We start from the raw sequence: 19,888 nt of genomic DNA on the forward strand, positions 1-19,888 counted from the left end.
CACGGGCAGCCGAGGTTTGGATGACCTCAAGTTTATGTAGGCTGGAATATCGGAAGCCAGCCAGGAGTGCATTGGAATAGTCAAGTCTAGAGGTGACAAAGGCATGGATGAGGGTTTAGGCAGCGGATGAGCTGAGGCAAGGGCGGAGACGGGCGATGTTACGGAGTTGGAAGTAGGTGGTCTTTGTTATGCTGCGGATATGTGGTTGGAAGCTCATTTCAGGGTCAAATATGACACTAAGGTTGTGAAAAGTGTGGTTCAGCCTCAGACAGATGTTAGGGAGAGGGATTGAGTCAGTGGCTAGGGAACAGAGTTTGTGGCTGGGACCAAAAACAATGGCTTTGGTTTTCCCAATATTTAATTGGTGAAAATTTCTGCTCATCCAGAACTGTATGTCAGACAAGCGGTCTGACAATTTAAACACCATGGAGGGGTCGAGAGAAGAAGAAGTGAGGTAGAGTTGGGTGTTGTCAGCGTACATGTGGAAACTGACGCTGTGTTTTTGGATGATGTCACCAAAGGGGCAACATGTAGATGAGAAATAGGAGGGGGCCAAGTATCGATCCTTGTGTGACACCAGAGGTAACGATGCTGGAGTGGGAAGAGAAGCCGTTGCAGGTGATTCTCTGGTTACGATTAGAGAGATAATAATGGAACCAGGCGAGTGCAGTCCCACCCAGTTGGACAACGGTGGAGAGGCGTTGGAGAAGGATGGAGTGGTCAACCATGTCAAAGGCTGTGGACAAGTCAAGAAGGACTAGGAGGGATAGTTTACCTTTGTCACTGTCACAAAGGATGTCATTTGTGACTTTGATGAGAGCCGTTTCAGTACTGTGGCAGGGCTGGAAACCTGATTGGAGGGTTTCCAACATGGAATTGCGGGAAAGATGGGCATGGATTTGGGAGGCAACAACATGTTTAAGGATTTTGGAGAGGAAAGGGAGGTTGGAGATGGGGCGGTAGTTTGCAAGGTTGGAGGGATCAAGGTTTGTTTTTTTGAGGAGGGGGTGATGATGGCAGATTTGAGGGAGAGGGGGACAGTGCCTGAGGAGGGAGAACCGTTAACAATATCAGCTAACATGGGAGCCAGAAAAGGAAGTTGGGTGGCCAGCAGTTTGGTGGGGGTAGGGTCGAGGGAGCAGGAGGTGGGTCTCATAGACAAGATGAGCACAGAGAGGTCATGAGGGGAGATCGGAGAGAAACTGGAGAAAGATGTGAGTTCAGGGCTAGGGCAGGGGGAACCTTAGAGGAAGTTTGGCCCAGTGGGCTAGGGGAAAGAAGGGAAGTGGCACAGGCAGCTGAATGGATGGTCTCAATCTTAGAGACAAAGAAGTCCATGAGCTCCTCACATTTGTTATCGAAGGTGAGGGTGGAGGAGACAGGGAGAGGGGTTTAAGAAGACGATTAGCAGTAGAGAATAGGAGCCGGGGTTTACCTTTGCATTCCAGAATGATTCTGGAATAGTGAGCAATTTTGGCAGACGAGAGCAGGACCCAATAATGCTTTATATGGTCCAGCCAGATCTGGCGGTGAATGGCTAAACCAGTTGTCTGCCATATTCATTCAAGTCTGCATCCCTTGGACTTAAGGGAGCGAAGATGAGAGCCGTACCAGGGGGAACAGCCAGGGTGAGAGAGGGTAATTGTTTTAGTAGGGACTAGGGCATGAAAGATAGTGGTGAGGATGTGGTTGAGCAGATCAGTAGCTGCAGAAAACTTATGGTGAATGGAGGGCCAGAGGCTGGACAGTTGGGATTTCATAAGTGCAGTTGTAAGTGTTAAGTCCGTGAATGATTTAGACACGGACTAGCAGGAGTGAAAACAAACAGATGTTTACTGGTGGAAGTCCATAACGAAACTAAACAACCAAGGTTCTCTAGCGCCTTTTATACAGGGGTGGTCACTGCCGGTACTGCAGTCTGAGACCAGTTATTCTCTTAAAGGTACATACACAACAATTCCTCCCCTTTTAGATAAACAGTACATAAAATTCATTTAACAACTAAATGATAACGAATTACAATTACAATTACTGTTATTAGATACAGTGGTTAAGTTTAAGCAATTATAAGTTCAGTCTTTGAGGAGGCTTCCTGATTCTGTCTGGATAACGCCTCTTTGGGGTAACAGGTTCTTCTGGCAATGTTGAGTCGGAATCAATGTCATTGTTTGGTTCATCTGCTTCCAATATTATCGGTTCTGCGGTAGCTGCAATTGGAACGTCGATTTCAGTACCAGGTGTATCAGATAGTGGTGTGGAGTTGACGTTTTCCAGTGACTCTAGAATCTGGTCAGCATGACATCTTACAATGCTCTCCCCAACATCCACGGTATACATGAGAGGTCCTTGTCATGTACAAATCGTTCCTGGCTGCCATTTCTCAGTGCGGTAGTCCCGGGCCAAAACTGGTTGACCTATCTTAAAACTCCTGGTCGGCCTTTCATTCATATTCTGAAACTGCCTGTTCTCCACATCTCTTCTGACGTTTGGCTTAACCAAATCCAAGTGGCATCGTAGTCTTCGATTGAAGAACATCATGGCTGGAGTTTGGTTGGTAACCGCATGTGTCGCATTCCGGTAGGCAAACAAGAAGTTGTCCACCTTATGTTGTAGGGGTATATCTTCATTACACATTGCCTTGATAGCCTTCTTGAATGTTTGGACAAACCTCTCGGCCAATCCATTAGTGGCTGGATGATATGGGGCAGATGTGTAATGCTTAACACCATTGTTCTTTAAGAACCTCCGGAACTCTTCAGACACAAACTGTGGTCCATTGTCAGAGCAAATCTGTTCAGGCAGCCCATTCCTGGCGAATATGGTCCATAAAACTGTGTTAGTTTTTTCCGTGGTGGTTGAGGACATTTTTAATACCTCTGCTTTGAATGTGCATCCACCGCAATTAAAAACATCGAGTCCATGAAGGGACCAGCAAAATCAATGTGCAACCTTTGCCATGGAGATGAGGGCCACTCCCATGGATGCAGAGGAGCTTGTGGTGGGGCGTTTTGGACCTTCTGGCATCCTGCACAGCTCTTGGTCATCTCTTCGATTTCTCTATCGATTCCCGGCCACCACACATACGCTCTGGCTAAGCTCTTCATTTTTACCCCACCCAGATGACCCTCATGAAGCTCATTGAGCACTCTATCCGTCAACTTAGGTGGAATTACTACTCTGGATCCACACATCAAGGTCCCTCTGCACACTGACAGCTGTTCTCTTCTCGGCGAGAATGCTGGCAGCAGTGGTTCGCCATGTGCTGGCCATCCCTTCACCGTTAAATCATAGACCCATGATAGTGTCGGGTCATTCCGTGTTTCCTTTTCTATGTTTGCATTCGTCACAGGGAGACATTCGACTATGGTCGAGTGGAATAACTCCATTGGATCCACTGCAAGGTCTTCTTCTTCCACCGTCGGCAATGGTAGACGTGACAATCCATCAGCATTTCCATGCTGTTTAGTTCCTTTGTACTCGATGTCATATTGGTGTGCCCCTAGGAAAAGGGACCATCTCTGCAGCCGTTGTGCTGTCATTATCGGTACGCCCTTCTGAGGGTTGAAAATGGAGACAAGAGGTTAATGATCGGTTAGTAGAGTAAATTTTTGACCGTGCAGATAGTGATTGAACTTCTTCACCCCCCACACTAGGCTGAGGGCCTCTCTGTCAATCTGGGCGTAGTTACGCTCTGCAGAATTAACGAGCGTGACGCAAAAGCTATCGGCCTCTCCAAACCATCAAGGAATTTATGTGACAGTACCGCCCCAATGCCGTAGGGAGACGCATCACACGCCAGCCTGATTGGCAGTGCTGGGTTGTAGTGAGCCAATACTTCCTTCGAAGTGATTAAGTCCTTACTCTTCTGAAAAGCACGTTTACAATCATCGCTCCATTTCCATGCTACCCCCGTTCGTAGCAGAGCGTTCAGTGGGTGCAGAATTGTCGACAAATTCGGCAAAAACTTATGATAGTAATTCACCAACCCGAGGAATGACCTCAGTTGCGACACATTTTCAGGCGCTGGGGCCTTAACAACCGCTTCAATTTTGTCAGGGGACTTATGTAACCCCTCTTCATCAATCACGTGGCCACAATACGATATCTGTTTCTTAAAAAATTCACACTTGGGGCGGTTGGCTCGCAGCCCATGATCCCGTAGTCTAGTGAGCACCTGTTCTAGGTTGTTAAGGTGTTCACTGTCATCTTCACCTGTTACAAGGATGTCGTCCAAGTAACACTGAGTCCCCGGAATCCCTTGCAGGACTTGTTCCATCGCTCTTTGGCATATCGCCGGAGCCGATGCTACTCCGAATACCAATCGATGATACTGGTAAAGACCTTTGTGAGTGTTTATCGTGAGATACTTCCTAGAGGACTCTTCAACCTCCATCTGCAAATATGCTTGTGCTAGGTCAATTTTTGTAAAACGCTTCCCTCCAGACAGTGAGGCGAAGATGTCTTCTATCCTTGGAAGAGGATATTGTACTGTGTGAAGGACAGGGTTCACCGTCACCTTGAAATCCCCACAGATGCGAATCTTCCTTGGCTCTCCGGACTTATTGCTTAACGTTTTCTTCATGACAGGAACGATGGGTGTCGCCCATTCGCTCCAGTCGACCTTAGACAACACTTCTCCTTCTCCAGATTCTCCAGCTCTGCCTCGACGGCTGGGCGAATTGCATATGGTACCGGTCTCGCTTTGAAAAACTTGGGAACTGCATTCTCTTCTATTTTTAACGAGGTGGTTACGCCTTTAAGCGTGCCCAGTTCTTGTTGAAATACCTCTCTGGCGTTAGCTAAGATTGTTGACAATCGTCCAGGAGTGACGTCTTCATCTTTTTTACCGTCCACCGTCATTGCATGAATGGAATGCCAATCTAAGTTTATCTTCCTGATCCATTCCCATCCCAATAATGGTGGTCCAACATTTGGCTGTATGTAGAGATACAATTTCCGTATTTTCTTGCCATTGTACTCGACAGGCACCCTTATTTTTCCTCTGGGGTATTCTTTTTGCCCCGTATACGTCGTCAAGACGATGAATGTCTCTCTCAAGGGTATGTGTGAAAATAGCTGCTCGTAGTCTCGTCGATTCATGACGGTTAGCGCTGATCCTGTATCCAATTCCATTTTAACTTGGGACCCTGCTATCGTGAGAGTGACCCAAATGGTTCGGTGATCCTCTTTTGTGATTACATTGGAAGTTTGAGACAGCTTAGTCTCCTGTTTCCGGATTCACTATCGCTCATCTGGCCTTTGGAACTACTGTCCGTCATCTTTTGTACTTTCTTGTACGGTTCCTTAGTAGCCTTTTTGTTGTCGCTGGTCTTCTTCCCAGACCTACAAACTCGTGCAATGTGTCCAATCTTCCCGCATTGTCTGCATATTTTGTCTTTGGAGCAGCAGTCCTTCTGGTCATGGTTAGTTCTGCCGCAGCGATAACATTTTGCAAATCCCCGTGTCATTTCGTGGGTGCCGTATTCCTGTGGTTTTTGTTGAATTTCTGCAGCTCCCCCGGCTGCTGCTTCATACGATACTGCCACGCTGAAAGCCTTATCTAGCGTCAGCTCTTTTTCTGTGAGTAACTTCTTCTGTGTTCCTTCACTCAGGAGTCCACAGACAAATTTGTCCCGTAGGGTATCTGCCAGTCCTGCTCCAAACTGGCAGCGCTTTGATAGCTTGCGTAGTTCCGTAAGATACTCAGCATTGCTCTCATCTTTGTGCTGAGTTCTCCTGTGGAATTTAAATCTTTCTGCTATCAACAGCGGTGCAGGGTTTAAGTGCTCCTGTAGAACGGCAACAATTTCGTTAAAACTCTTCGCCTTCGGTTTGGCTGGAGTAATCAGATCCCGCAATAGGCCGTACGTTCTAGCGCCCATTAAGTTTAACAATATCAATGCCTTTTTCCCCTCCGCTATATCGTTTGCCTCGAAATATACCTCTACTCTTTCCACATACGTGGTCCAGTCCTCTAATGTATTATCAAAAGCAGTGATACAGCCAGTCTTCGGCATCTTGCAAATCTAAAATGGCACCTCCCGCGCTTTGCCTTCTTCTCCGATTTAACAAAATGGCGCCTCCCGCGCTTTGTCTTCTTCCCCGCTGTTGTTAGCGCTGCTTTCCACGGTTTCTTGCGCGTATTCTTTTTCTTTTATTATTTTCCCGTTGTGGAGCAGACCCTCTGGGACACTTCCCTCCCTCTTCTGCGGTCCGAACGCTGCCCGGCTTCGAAACACTGGCCGCGCCCTGTGTGCTCCACCCTCTCTCTCTCTCTTTGCTTCCCGACTCGCTGCCCGGCCCCGTTGAAAGGCCACCCGATCAAGCCTCAGCCTGCTGCAGCCCAGGAAGGATCAGAGCACTACCTGCCACCAGCCCGATTAGCTGGGAAACCACGGACCGAGGAACCCAGCCTGGCTCTGGAAAGTCACTCCTGCAAAGCCTTGAACCCGATGATTGATGGTCGACGCCCGTTTCTTGAGTTTCAATGGCCTCTATTTTTTTTTCTTTCTTCTGGCTCCGACCTTCAACAACGTCGTCGGAGCTGCTGCTGAGTTGCAGGTAAGTTCGTTTCTTTACTCGTCGCCAGTGTTAAGTCCGTGAATGATTTAGACACGGACTAGCAGGAGTGAAAACAAACAGATGTTTACTGGTGGAAGTCCATAACGAAACTAAACAACCGAGGCTTTCTAGCGCCTTTTATACAGGGGTGGTCACTGCCGGTACTGCAGTCTGAGACCAGTTATTCTCTTAAAGGTACATACACAACAGTAAGAGAGTTGGGAGAGAGTTTATTCCAGGGGCGGACACAGAAGGAAGTAGGGTTGGGTGGGTGGGCCTGGGGGTGTGGGTGGAAGTGGGTGGAAGTGGGATGTGGATGGAGAACGATACGAGGAAATGCTCAGAGATGGCCTTATCTGCAATTGACATGATGGGAGTAGCGAGGCCACAAGAGATGGCAAAGTCGAGGGGGTGGCCGTGAATATGGGTTGGGGAGTTTACGTGGAGGGAGAGATTAAGGGAGGATGGGAGGTTAGTGAACTCAGAGGAGAGAGATGAATTGATGTGGAGGTTGAAATCACCGAGGATGAGAAGTCGTTCGGTGCAGAGGCTGAGGGAGCAGAACAGTGAAGATATCTCAGTAATAACATTTTTATAGTACTTGGGTGGGCGGTAGAGAACAAGGATTTTAAATGAGAGGTGAGAGGGGTTGTGAAGGAATAGTCATGATTCAGAGAAATACACGATACCATGAACAGATTTCTAATATTATTAATAAAAGACATACTGTGTTTAAAAGACACAAGTCTCAGCAGTCAAGGCTGTAAACAGAAATACAGGCTTCTGAGATAAAGATCAGTTGATAACAAAGTTGTAAACAGGCTTTGAAATGAGAAAGGGATATTGACCAAAAAACTAAGACCCTATTGAAAAGCAAAGACTTGCTTCCGAAAGGTCTAGAGTTTGGATGTAACACAATGGAAGACCGAAGTGAAGTGCTAAGTGCTAACACGTTGGAACAGAAACACAAACATTAAAAGAGGCATGTGCCTTTGAAAACATGACATCAAGTAAAAGAAACAACTGCTGGTCAAACAGTTTTCTGTTAAACTTGGAAAACAGGAGCCATAAGATTAAATATGCAACCAATTGAGATAGCTAGAAATGCATGAACCACCCTGGTCAAAGTGTCTTTAATATATACATAGTAAAAACCATATCAACAAAAAGACTTTGAAGATATAACTTCAATAGAGACACCAAGCAATTGCATTGTGTTTGTATTAAACTTGAATCACCATCGAGTCAAAATGTCTGCTAAAAGCCAGTAAAGCCAATATTAAGAATTGAATGAAGAATCTTCGGTAAGAATGATATCAAACAGAAACCATTGCTGTCATTGGTTTTATTTTGGTTTTTGGAACACTTAAAGATAGAGAAATAATTATGCATGCAATAGTTGAATTGATAGAAAGAATAGAAAGCATTCGAAAGAGGTATCAATAAAGACAATTAGCTGACATCAGCAGAGAATATCAAAGAAGAGACCACTGCCAAAAGGCTATAAAAATAAAACCTTTTTGAACAGAAAGTCAGAATTCGCTGAACAGGCCAAGCGTTTCTCAACTTTACAGGCACCAGCTGTAAGTTTTTAACTTTGAGTCTCGGGTAAATCAAGGTATTGATTTTGGCGGATGTTCTGCATTTAGAAATAAGTAAGAAATAAGAACTGTAACGAAGTAAAGATTTGAAAATAAGGATCTCTGAGAAATAAGAAATGTAAGCTAATTGTATTTTGAATTGTTAACATTATGACTGATTCAACAGATGTTAACTGAAAGTTGGCTCTTAAATAAAACTATATATTTTTAGAATTGTCTCAAAGAGTAATTCTGTTTAAGCTCGCGAACCCACAAATTCTGTACACTCTTTTGTAAGGAGTTGCAGAATTCTGGGGGGTATTCCAGACCCTCATAATATCCGGAAGGTTACAGTCTAGTTCAACTTATTAAAAGTACTATCCAGAGGATGGTAACATCTTTAGTCATTCCTTTCCTTTAGGGGGAGATAGCCTGAACCTTTAGACCCATTAAAGTGTCTTATGGAATTCGGCTAGCTTTAACTTAAGTTGAAGGCGAATGTCTGGGGAATACACCTGATCTGGGATAGCCCAAAAGGGCTAGCACTGTAATTATCCCTTCAGGGTGGAGTAAGGTGAGATGCTCAAAGGAGGAGAAAGTGCCAGAGTAGTAGGGGGACAGACCAAGGTGTGTTTGGTGATGAGAGTCACACCACGACCACGGGGATCAGAGAGGGGCAAGTGGTGGAAGGTATAGCAAGACTTAATTTCAGGGTAAGGTGTCATCACCCCTCAACCAAGTTTCCATCAGGGCCATGATATCACTGCAATCATCCACAATAAGCTCATGGATGGTAAGGGTCTTGTTTGCAAGTGAACGGATATTCTGGAGGGAGATGCGGAGAGGGTCGGTGATGGCTGCCCCATTGCCAGCATCCACAGGATCAGTGCTGGGGGGGATGAGTTGGATGGGGAGGAGATGGACAAGATTTGTTCCCAGTGGGTGCGCTGGGTTGGAATGTCGGCGAGAGAGTAGGATGGGATAGTTGGGGTTGCTGCTCATAAGGCGGCAATGATGAGTGCCTTGATGGGCCCTTCGTAGGATGCAGGAGTTCCTCAGGGCAGTGTCCTAGGCCTAACCATCTTCAGCTGTTTCATCAATGACCTTCCCTCCATCATAAGGCCAGAAGTGGGGATGTTCACTGATGATTGCACACTGTTCAGCACCATTCGAGACTCGTCAGATACTGACGCAGTCCGTGTCCATATGTAGCAAGACCTGGACAACATTCAGACTTGGGCTGACAAGTGGCAAGTAATATTCGCACCACACAAGTGCCAGGCAATGACCACCTCCAACAAGCGAGGCTCTAACCATCTCCCCTTGACATTCAATGGCATTACCATCACTGAATCCACCACTATCAACATCAAATCAAATCAAATCAAATCAACTTTTATTGTCATTGTTAGTGCACAAGTGCACTACAACGAAATGTAGGCTTGCGGCTCCCGAGAGTGTACATTTAGATTAAGACATTTAAACATTCAACATACATTTGGCTTGTAATACATTAACATAAACATAACCATAATAAAGTGCATTGGCAGATGTGCAGGCTTTAGAGTTTATTTGTGGAGTTCAGTAGGATGACAGCCCTGGGAAAGAAGCTGTTCCTAAATCTGGTCGTACGGGTGCGAATGCATCTTTAGTGTCTCCCAGATGGCAGGAGGGTGAACAGACTGTGGCTGGGGTGGGTAGGGTCTTTGATGATGGACCGTGACCTCCGTAAACAGCGTTTCTGGTATATGTGCTCTATGGTCGGTAGCCGGGTGCCGGTAATGCGTTGGGCAGTTTTGACTACCCGCTGCAGGGCTTTCCGGCCATAGTAGCTACAGCTGCCATACCATACTGTGATACAGTTCATCAGGATGCTCTCTATTGTGCAGCGGTAAAAGTTAGATAGGATCAGGGGTGACAGGTTACATCCCTTCAGCCTCCTTAGGAAATATAAGCGCTGCTGGGCCTTCTTCACCAGAGAGGAGGTATTGAGGGACCAGGAGAGGTCTTCCGTGATGTGGACTCCGAGGAACTTAAAGCTGTCCACCCTTTCCACCACAGCCCCATTGATGTGGATGGGGGTGTGACTTCCGCCTTTAGATTTCCTGAAGTCCACAATGATTTCTTTGGTTTTCTTGATGTTAAGGGCCAGGTTGTTATCGGCGCACCACTTCACGAGATGCTGGACCTCCTCCCTGTAGGACGGGTTGCACCTGAACCAGAGCGGGACAAATATCCTTGCGGGGAGGTTTGCTAGCACTGTCGGGGGGGGTTTAAACTAACTTGGCAGGGGGATGGGATACAGAGGGAAGCTGAAATAGGGGGGGATGTGCTGCCAATTATGGAGGAAAAAACAAGTCAGCTTGGTAGACAGGGCAAATATATAAGGGCAAGGCTGGATGGCATCTATTTTAATGCAAGGAGTCTTGCAAATAAGGTGGATGAACTGAAGGTGTTGATAAACACATGGGAGTATGATATTGTTGCTATCACGGAGACATGGTTGAGGGAGGGGCAAGACTGGCAGCTCAATATTCCGGGGTACAGAATCTTCAGGCGAGACAGAGGGGGAGGTATAAGAGGAGGGGGTGTCGCAATATTAATTAAGGAGTCAATTACTGCAGTAAGGAGGGATGATATATTAGCAGGGTCCTCTAATGAGGCCATATGGGTGGAGCTTAAAAACAAAAAGGGGGCAAGCACTTTGCTGGGAGTGTACTATAGGCCTCCAAACAGTCAGGGGGAAATAGAGGAACAGATATGTAGGCAAATCTCAGAGAAATGTGCAAATAATAGGGTAATAATAATGGGGGATTTCAACTTCCCCAATATTAACTGGGATAGTCAAAGTGTGAAAGGCTCAGAGGGTGTAGAATTCTTAAAGTGCATCCAGGAGAGCTTTTTGAGCCAGCATGTAGAAAGTCCTACAAGAGAGGGGGCGGTACTGGACCTAATTCTAGGGAATGTGGCCGGCCAAGTGGAAAAAGTGCTAGTAGGTGAGCACTTTGGTGATAGTGACCATAATATGGTAAGATTTAAGGTGGTCATGGAAAAGGACAGGGATGGGCCGGAAATAAAGGTTCTAAATTGGGGGAAGGCCGATTTTAATAGGATAAGGCAGGATCTGGCCAAAATGGACTGGGATCAGCTACTTGTAGGAAAATCCGCATCGGAGCAATGGGAGGCTTTCAGAAGGGAGATTGAGATCATACAAGGGCAACATGTTCCCATAAATGTCAAGAGTGGTTCCAAAAACCACAGGGAACCGTGGATGTCAGGGGATATACGGGAATGGATTAGGAAAAAAAGGAGGGCTTTTGGTAGATACAAAAGGCTAAAGACGGAGGAAGCCCTAGAGGAGTACAAAAAGTGCAGGGGGATACTTAAAAAAGAAATTAGGAGATCAAGGAGGGGCCATGAAATAACACTGGCGAGCAAAATAAAGGAAAATCCGAAGATGTTTTATAAGTATATTAAGGGTAAAAGGATAACTAGGGAAAAAATAGGGCCCATTAGGGACAAAAGTGGCAATCTGTGTGTGGAGCCGGAAGATGTAGGAGGGGTTCTAAATGAATTTTTTGCATCTGTTTTCACTATGGAGAAGGACGATGTAGACATAGAAATAGAGCGGGGGGACTGTGATATGCTCGAACATATTAACATCGAGAGGGAGGAGGTATTGGCGGTTTTAGCTGGCCTAAAAATGGATAAATCCCCAGGCCCGGATGAAATGTACCCCAGGCTGCTGTGTGAGGCAAAGGAGGAGATTGCGGGGGCTCTAACACATATATTCAGGACCTCTCTGGCCACAGGGGATGTGCCAGAGGACTGGAGAACCGCTAATGTAGTACCATTATTCAAGAAGGGTAGTAGGGAAAAACCGGGGAACTACAGGCCAGTGAGCCTAACATCAGTGGTAGGAAAATTACTGGAAAAAATCCTGAGGGACAAAATTTGTCTCCACTTGGAGAGGCAAGGATTAATCAGGGATAGTCAACATGGCTTTGTCAAGGGAAGATCATGTCTGACTAATTTGATTGAATTTTTTGAGGGGGTGACTAGGTGTGTGGATGAGGGTAACGCAGTGGATGTGGTATACATGGATTTCAGTAAGGCCTTCGATAAAGTCCCGCACAGGAGACTGGTCAAGAAGGTAAGAGCCCATGGAATCCAGGGTGCCTTGGCACATTGGATACAAAACTGGCTTAGTGGCAGAAGGCAGAGGGTGATGGTCGAAGGTTGTTTTTGTGACTGGAAACCTGTGGCCAGTGGGGTACCACAGGGATCGGTGCTGGGTCCCTTGCTGTTTGTGGTCTACATTAATGACTTGGATATGAATGTAAAGGGTATGATCAGTAAATTCGCGGATGATACTAAAATTGGTAGGGTGGTAAATAGCGAGGAGGGTAGCCTCAGTCTGCAGAACGATATAGATGGGTTGGTCAGATGGGCGGAACAGTGGCAAATGGAATTTAACCCGGAAAAGTGCGAGGTGATGCACTTTGGGGGGTCTAACAAGGCAAGGGAATACACAATGAAGGGAAAGACCCTAGGCAAGACGGAGGGTCAGAGGGATCTGGGTGTGCAGGTACACAGATCCCTGAAGGCGGCGGAACAGGTGGATAAGGTGGTAAAAAAGGCATATGGGATACTTGCCTTCATTAGCCGAGGCATTGAATATAAGAGCAAGGAGGTTATGATGGAGCTGTATAAAACACTGGTTAGGCCACAGCTGGAATACTGTGTGCAGTTCTGGTCGCCACACTACAGGAAAGATGTGATCGCGTTAGAGAGGGTGCAGAGGAGGTTCACCAGGATGTTACCAGGGCTGGAGCGCTTCAGCTATGAAGAGAGACTGGGCAGATTGGGTTTGTTTTCCTTGGAGCAGAGGAGGCTGAGGGGGGACATGATTGAGGTGTACAAAATTGTGAGGGGCATAGATAGGATGGATGCTGAGGAGCTTTTCCCCTTAGTAGAGGGGTCAATAACTAGGGGGCATAGATTCAAGGTAAAGGGCGGGAGGTTTAGAGGGGATTTGAGAAAGAACTTTTTCACCCAGAGGGTGGTTGGAGTCTGGAACTCACTGCCTGAAAGGGTTGTGGAGGCAGAAACCCTCACAACATTTAAGAAGCATTTGGATGAGCATTTGAAATGCCATAGCATACAAGGCTACGGGCCAAATGCTGGAATATGGGATTAGATTAGACAGGGCTTGATGGCCGGCATGGACACGATGGGCCGAAGGGCCTCTATCCGTGCTGTATTACTCTATGACTCTATGACTCATCGTTGTTGGTGATCTGGCCTACTACCGTGGTATCATCCGCAAACTTGATGATGGTGTTGGAACCATGAACAGCCACACAGTCGTGGGTGAAGAGGGAGTAGAGGAGGGGGCTCAGCACACTTCCTTGTGGGGCCCCCATGTTCAGGGTCGGGGGGGGGAGGTGTGGTTACCTAATTTGACAGACTGGGGTCTGTTTGTTAGGAAGTCCAGGGTCCAGTTACAGAGGGAGGTGTTCAGGCCAAGAGTTTGGAGTTTGGTGGCCAGCTTGTTGGGAACGATAGTGTTGAATGCTGAGCTGTAGTCTATGAACAGCAGTCTGATGTAGGTCTCTTTACCATCTAAGTGATTCAGTGCCGAGTGTAGAGTAGTTGTGATTGCATCCTCCGTTGATCTGTTTGCACGATAGGCAAACTGTTATTGGTCAAGAGAGGCGGGAACACTGGCTTTGATGTGAGTCAGGACCAGTCTCTCGAAACACTTCATTAAGATGGGTGTGAGTGCGACAGGTTGATAGTCATTCAGGCATGTCACAGTCGTTTGTTTTGGCACAGGAATAATGGTAGCGGTCTTGAAGCATGTAGGGACTACTGCCTGGGCCAATGACAGATTGAAGGTGGCGGTGGAGACATCAGCCAGCTGATCAGCACATTCCTTGAGTACCCGTCCAGGGATGCTATCCGGTCCAGCAGCCTTTCGTGTGTTCACTCCGCGTAGAACACCCCTTACGTCGGAGGTCGACAGAGTGAGCACCTGGTCTTCCGGGGGCAGCCTTCCAGTCACAAAAACACCCATCAACCATTACCCTCTGCTTCCTGTCTACACGGGAGAAGGGACTGAGGAACTACGAGAATGATTCCTAGCTATAAGAAGCTTAGCTACTCAGGCACATTAAGCTGTGTATTTATTCCTGACCAGTGTAGAATTAGAGGTGGCCTGATAGAGATCTATAAAGGGCTGTGTAGCATCCTTGCTGAGATTATTACAGTTTGACACGAGGACATGGAGAGTTTAAACCGGGCAAGATTAGGAATAGACTGATGTTGGGTGGTACTCCTTCCTACCGCACCCCCCCCCCCCCGCCACAAACTAGAGAGTAGCGAGTGACTAGAATACATTGACATGGGGTGGGTGCCAATTCACTGCACACCTTCCAGGGGAGAGCTGGACTGGTCCTTGGCCAGAAGCAGAGATCAGATCACATATAGAAGGCAAATGTCTTCACAATTAACATTTGACAGAGTGTGGCCTATGTGATCTCCAGGACTGGATGCAATCAGAGGAATCAGAGTATTCCCCACCCCCCTCCTTATTGGCCCTGGGTTTTCTGTCTCTCCAAGGAGATTACATGGTTTTGGGACGAGAGGAGTAGGAACTGTCTAGTCACAATGCTACAGTCCGAGTGTGGGGCAGGTTTGATGGAACAGCTGGTCTTTCCCTGCCCATCATTTTCTATGAATTTTTAAAACCATTAGCCCTTCCATTCAGCCTTTCCTTACCCATCCACCAGTGGACTCCATTGCACCTCGAAGTTTGGGGCTGGGACAGGAGTCGCCCAGCAGTCATGCAACCTCAGGACAATCATTGGGTCCATGCGGTCCGGGACACGAACCTCCACAAACACTGGGTCCTGAAGGATACTCTGAATGGGGTAGTCACTATCCACATACCAGGATCTGTAGTTACCACCTGAAAGGCAGACAGAAGAATCAGTAACTCCCTGCATTGATACATTCCCAGTGCTTCTGTCACCATTACCCAGGGCCGTTGTACCTTTTGCAATTCTCAGTTCCAGTTTCAGAATCCCATCATCAGAAGCTGGAGGTGGTGGAGGAGCCGTGTAAACCGTGACATTGATTTGTAAGCCAGTCTCTTTCCTCCCCTTTTACTTGCACTGGACATGCAGGCTGCAGAGAGACAATAGCAGGTGGAGCTTCATCCAGCAACACATCCCTCCAACCCCAACATCTCCCCACCATCCTCCTACCTGAAGATGCTGTCCCGGGTTACTGAGCACAGTTTCCCAGTCAGAATCATCCTCTTACCCAACACATCCGTTTCATACACCAAGCTTCCATTCTCCTCCTGCAGTGAGAACACTGGTTAATAGGGAGCTGGTTCATTCATGTGGACAATGCAGGCCCATCAATACTCACCCACTTGGACGAGCCATAAGATGTAATTGGGAAGCGGAAGGTCACAAGCTGGGCAGTGGTTAGTTTAGGCCTGCACTCCTCTTCCTATCCATCTTTCACATACAGAGACAACAGGTTGAGGGCAGGAAGGGTCAGGGTCTTGGAGATCACTATGATGAACTGACCATCCGCTGAGCACACTGCAAGAGAATTACAATTCAATTCCATTGCTCCAATTGATGGTCAGGGGCTTCTCATTAGTGGAGAAATCAGAGGTCTCAGACCAGAGACTTGAGGGACTGAGTCGCAAAAGCCAGCGACCAGCTTACTGAAGGAACATGTCTAGAATCCAAGTGGAAGCACAACCATTTAGTCTGATTAGCAAGGATGCATTTATATAATATCTGGGAACAAGGCTAGGCTAGACAGCCCCTCGGGCTGGTTCCACCATTCAATGAGATCATGGCTGGTCTGTATATAAACTCGATCGCCTTTACTCCACGGCTAGCAAAAGTCTAACGACCTGTAGGGGGTGGTGTGGGGTGGCACGTGCGCCCAGTCAGTTATGCCTCTGACTGTTTATGAGCAGTTCGAATCGCTCCCACGCCCCTGGGTTCTAGACACCGGACTTAGGTACAAGGCGGCGATACAGAAAAGACTCGAGTAGACAGGTGATTGGATGTAAGCAAAAACCAAGATTTTTATTGAAGAGGAAATTAACACAATCTTATGAAAAAGTTACTAGTATACACTTTTACAGGGAAAATAAAAATAACTATACTTATACAGGGAATGGGGAACACACGGCACATCGAGGGAAAACAACTATCTTAACAATCCCCTTATCCTTATCCCACCCCCTATACCTAACTAGATTAAGCTATGAGGGGCCAGAATTTATGCTCACCAATCAAAAGGGGTCTGCTGAACTCAAAACAGCCCTGGGGTTTGGGGTTCGGGGTTCACTCTTGGTGCTCTCTGGAGCCTGCCGTCATCATGTGGTCTCCGGGTGCTGCAAGGGCATTGTCCAGGTACAAGTACCCCAAAGTTAAAGTCTCTGCTTGGGTACGTTACCTTGCAGGGATGACGATTCCTCTTCCTCGGCCGACAGTTTGAGTTTATATGAAGATAGTCGCAGGTCAGCTGAGACTGAAGGCCCCATGATTCGAAGCCTGTCTTCATTCGGTTTCCTCAGTTCATCTCCTCCGTTCGTCTCCTCAGTTGTCTTCCTCAGTTCGTCTTGCCTCCTCGCCTCGTCGCATCCCGCCTCACCTGGCCTGAATTGTCCGTGTCCGCCCGATGCAGTGCCTGGGCGAATTCCAGATGGAGTGGGGAAAGGCACGGGCAAAGGCCAGGGGGTAAGCGCGGGACGGGGAAAGAGCAACAGCCACGAGGGCGAGGAGCAAGGAGAGGCCAGGGAGAAGAGAAGAGAGCAGAGATTGCTACCCGGGGCCTTCAATTATACTCCTTTCGAAAACCCTTATCTGTGCGCCAAATCAGGTTAGTTCTTTGTCCCAATCTTGGCGGGTTATTTTAAATAACGGTAGCAATCCACTCTAACTGTTTTTAGATGGCCGGTAATCATATCTACTGGCCTGATAATTGACTTGTTTTGTTATTAATACCTCTTAATGGGCCTGTCCAGCCTCGATGGCTTCCTTAAGCTGTTCCTGATTATTTATGCAAACTGCTTGATGGCCCTAACTATAGGCCTAACTGGGTTTGATCTGTCTCCGATTTGGTCTAACACATAATTCAAAGTCCTGTTTGGTTTTAAAAATGCAAAGTCTCTCTTCACAGAAGCTGCCGCTTTGGTTTCGATTTCTCCACGAGCCGCCTGTTCCGCAGAGTCCAAGTTTTAAAAAATCTCACAGGCTTTCTGCCATGAGGCACGGATGCCATTTTGCGTACCCTTTTTCATTAAAATGTCCATGCAGGGTCCCTTTTCTTATTAATAACCTTTGGGGAAATGTAGAAATTTTACGAATCTTACAGACCTCAGATTTAAAATAAAATTAAGCTAGCATCTAAGGCTTTTTACAGCAGAGTTCCACACTTCCAGCACCCTTTGCGTGAAGAACTGTTTCCTAACCTTTCTCCTGAATGGCCTGGCTCTGATTTATGTGCTTGTTCTAGACTCGCTCAGTAGCAAAAAAAAATTCCCAATCAACCACGTCAATTCCCTTCAAAAATCTAAAAATCTCCCCTTAACTAGGTATATTCCAGGATGCCAGGGTCCAATGGGTATGGGCCTCCTCATGAGGGTTTGATACATTTGCTCTTCCAAGGAGCTCTCGAGGACCTTGAAAGCAGTTTTGATCTTGCAATTGAAATCTACTGTATGCAAATTGAAATCTACTGTATGCAAATCAAAATCTAAGTGATGCCTATTTAGAATTAGGCAATAAAAGTGATATTGCCTTCCCCCAGAAAGACAGTGCTACAATTGCCCTCTCTTAAGGCAACATGAGAATTTAGGCAAGAAGTATAATTAAAGAAACTGTCATTCCAAAGCTGTAAGTTGGACATTACCCCCCAACTGCTCAGAGGGTCTCAAGTTTACTTATTCTAGCAGATCTTCCATTCTCTCCAAATGGATAGGCACCATTTCTGCCCACTGCCACACCACCCCCACAACAAAACCACAAGAACCGCAAACAGTGGAATCCAAAGAACTGTAGTATAGGCCACCAATGATTTGAAACTCCCTCCCTCACCCCTAACACTGGGGAGTGTGGGGGGGGGGGCAGAGTTTTACTATCAAAAAAACCATTAACACAACTTCCCCCTGCAAGAGCAACATTAACTTTTGGCTCATTATTCAACTCATTAAAAAATAAAAAGTAAATATTTTGTAACTGATAGAGTAGGCGCCATGTTCTCAATAACTACTCATCCTGATCCAGGAACACAGCTGACCAGTCAAACTACATTGCCCTGAAGTACTGCAGACTCAACACAGCACATTCCCAATTCTACTGAAAGGCTCACTTTACCGCTAATATTCCTTCACCTGGTGCATCAACCTTCAAGACCAAACTTGCTCCACCCTACCAACATTAGATGGTGAAGCTCAGGTTTGAGATTTACTGACATTGTAGATCATAAATGTACCATTAGTAATGCCCAATAACCACCTGATCAATGGGATCAACACCTTCGCATAGCAATAGGGTCACTCATTGTGGAATTTCAGCAGCAGGTTACTTTACCTCAACTGAATCAAACTGGACACCATTTCCTCATTCCAGCAAGTATTCACAAACCGATCTAATTCCTTCCAATACACCGAACCTCAGCTATTGACACCTGGCTTCAATATGATGGAGGAACAGCAATACACCTTGATGTTCTATTTAGTTAATTACAATACTATACACCAAGCGGAAGCAGCTTTGCTCAGGACTCCACGGGATGAGTTCGGTCAACAGACATGTCCACCCTGCCCCATTACACAGAATGAGACAGCAACAAGTCCGTCGATCATGTCCTGGTCTACAAGTTGGATTCCTCCCCCATCCCCACAAGTATTCCCTCTAGAATCGGGTCGAGGAGCGCTTTGTTACCTGGGCTATTCTCAGACTGTAGAAGCAGGGATGGACATTCGAGCCCCACGGGTCAAAGCAACAACCCTGGCTGATGCAGTCGGTGCTGTTAATCTCTGGGTGGCCGCACTCAAATCTCTAGCCTGGGTCTGTTGGACAAACATCATCTCCGAGAAGCAGTGGCTGGGCTCGGAGTCAGGAGAGCCCGGCAGAGAGAGCAACCGCCCAATACCACATCTCGGTTATTGCAAGTAGAATAATAATCTCCTCCCACACAAAGCCACTTTATGGCCGGGCTCCGAGTGCGGCAGGAATTGGAGCCAATCCCAGTGTGGCGGGTTCCTGGTCCCACGGGTTACTCGGGGAGGTAGTTTGCATTTTTGATAAGCTGTATCTGTCAGCCTGTCACACTTTTTGATTAAACAAGTTGATGGTAAATTAATAAAACTTTAAATAAAACTTAACAAATTAAATTAAAATTGCGTTGGCTGGGGTGATGATGCACTCCAGTCCCAGCGGTGCCCAGCAGTCGCGGAAGGCCTCAAGTGTGCCGGCGGACATCGCGTGCTCCATCTGCAGCGCCACCCGGGCGCGAACATAGCAAGAGAGGCAGGCAATTGGGTTATTTGTCAGCCTGTCTCCGCTGGTTCCCAAGGGTCAGTCTTCCATTCCTGCTCCAAATAACATCTTAGCAACTGACCTTCGGGCCCATTGCACTCACTTTCTCTGCTCTAGTGTCAGAAGTTGTGGCCTGGAATCTCCCTGCAGGATTTGATCGTCTAA

At 46.9% G+C, this 19,888-nt stretch overlaps 1 pseudogene; it reads right to left on the bottom strand.

Moving 5' to 3' along the window:
- The window catches only part of LOC147108383 (zona pellucida sperm-binding protein 4-like), a 44,482-nt pseudogene extending 25,140 nt beyond the window's left edge, over positions 1–19,342 (bottom strand).
- Between the last annotated feature and the right edge of the window lie 546 nt (positions 19,343–19,888).

The sequence above is a fragment of the Somniosus microcephalus genome, chromosome 13 (genome assembly GCF_052327205.1).
Source record: "Somniosus microcephalus isolate GS21.2 chromosome 13, FLI_Smic_1.0, whole genome shotgun sequence".
Taxonomy (NCBI): domain Eukaryota; kingdom Metazoa; phylum Chordata; class Chondrichthyes; order Squaliformes; family Somniosidae; genus Somniosus; species Somniosus microcephalus.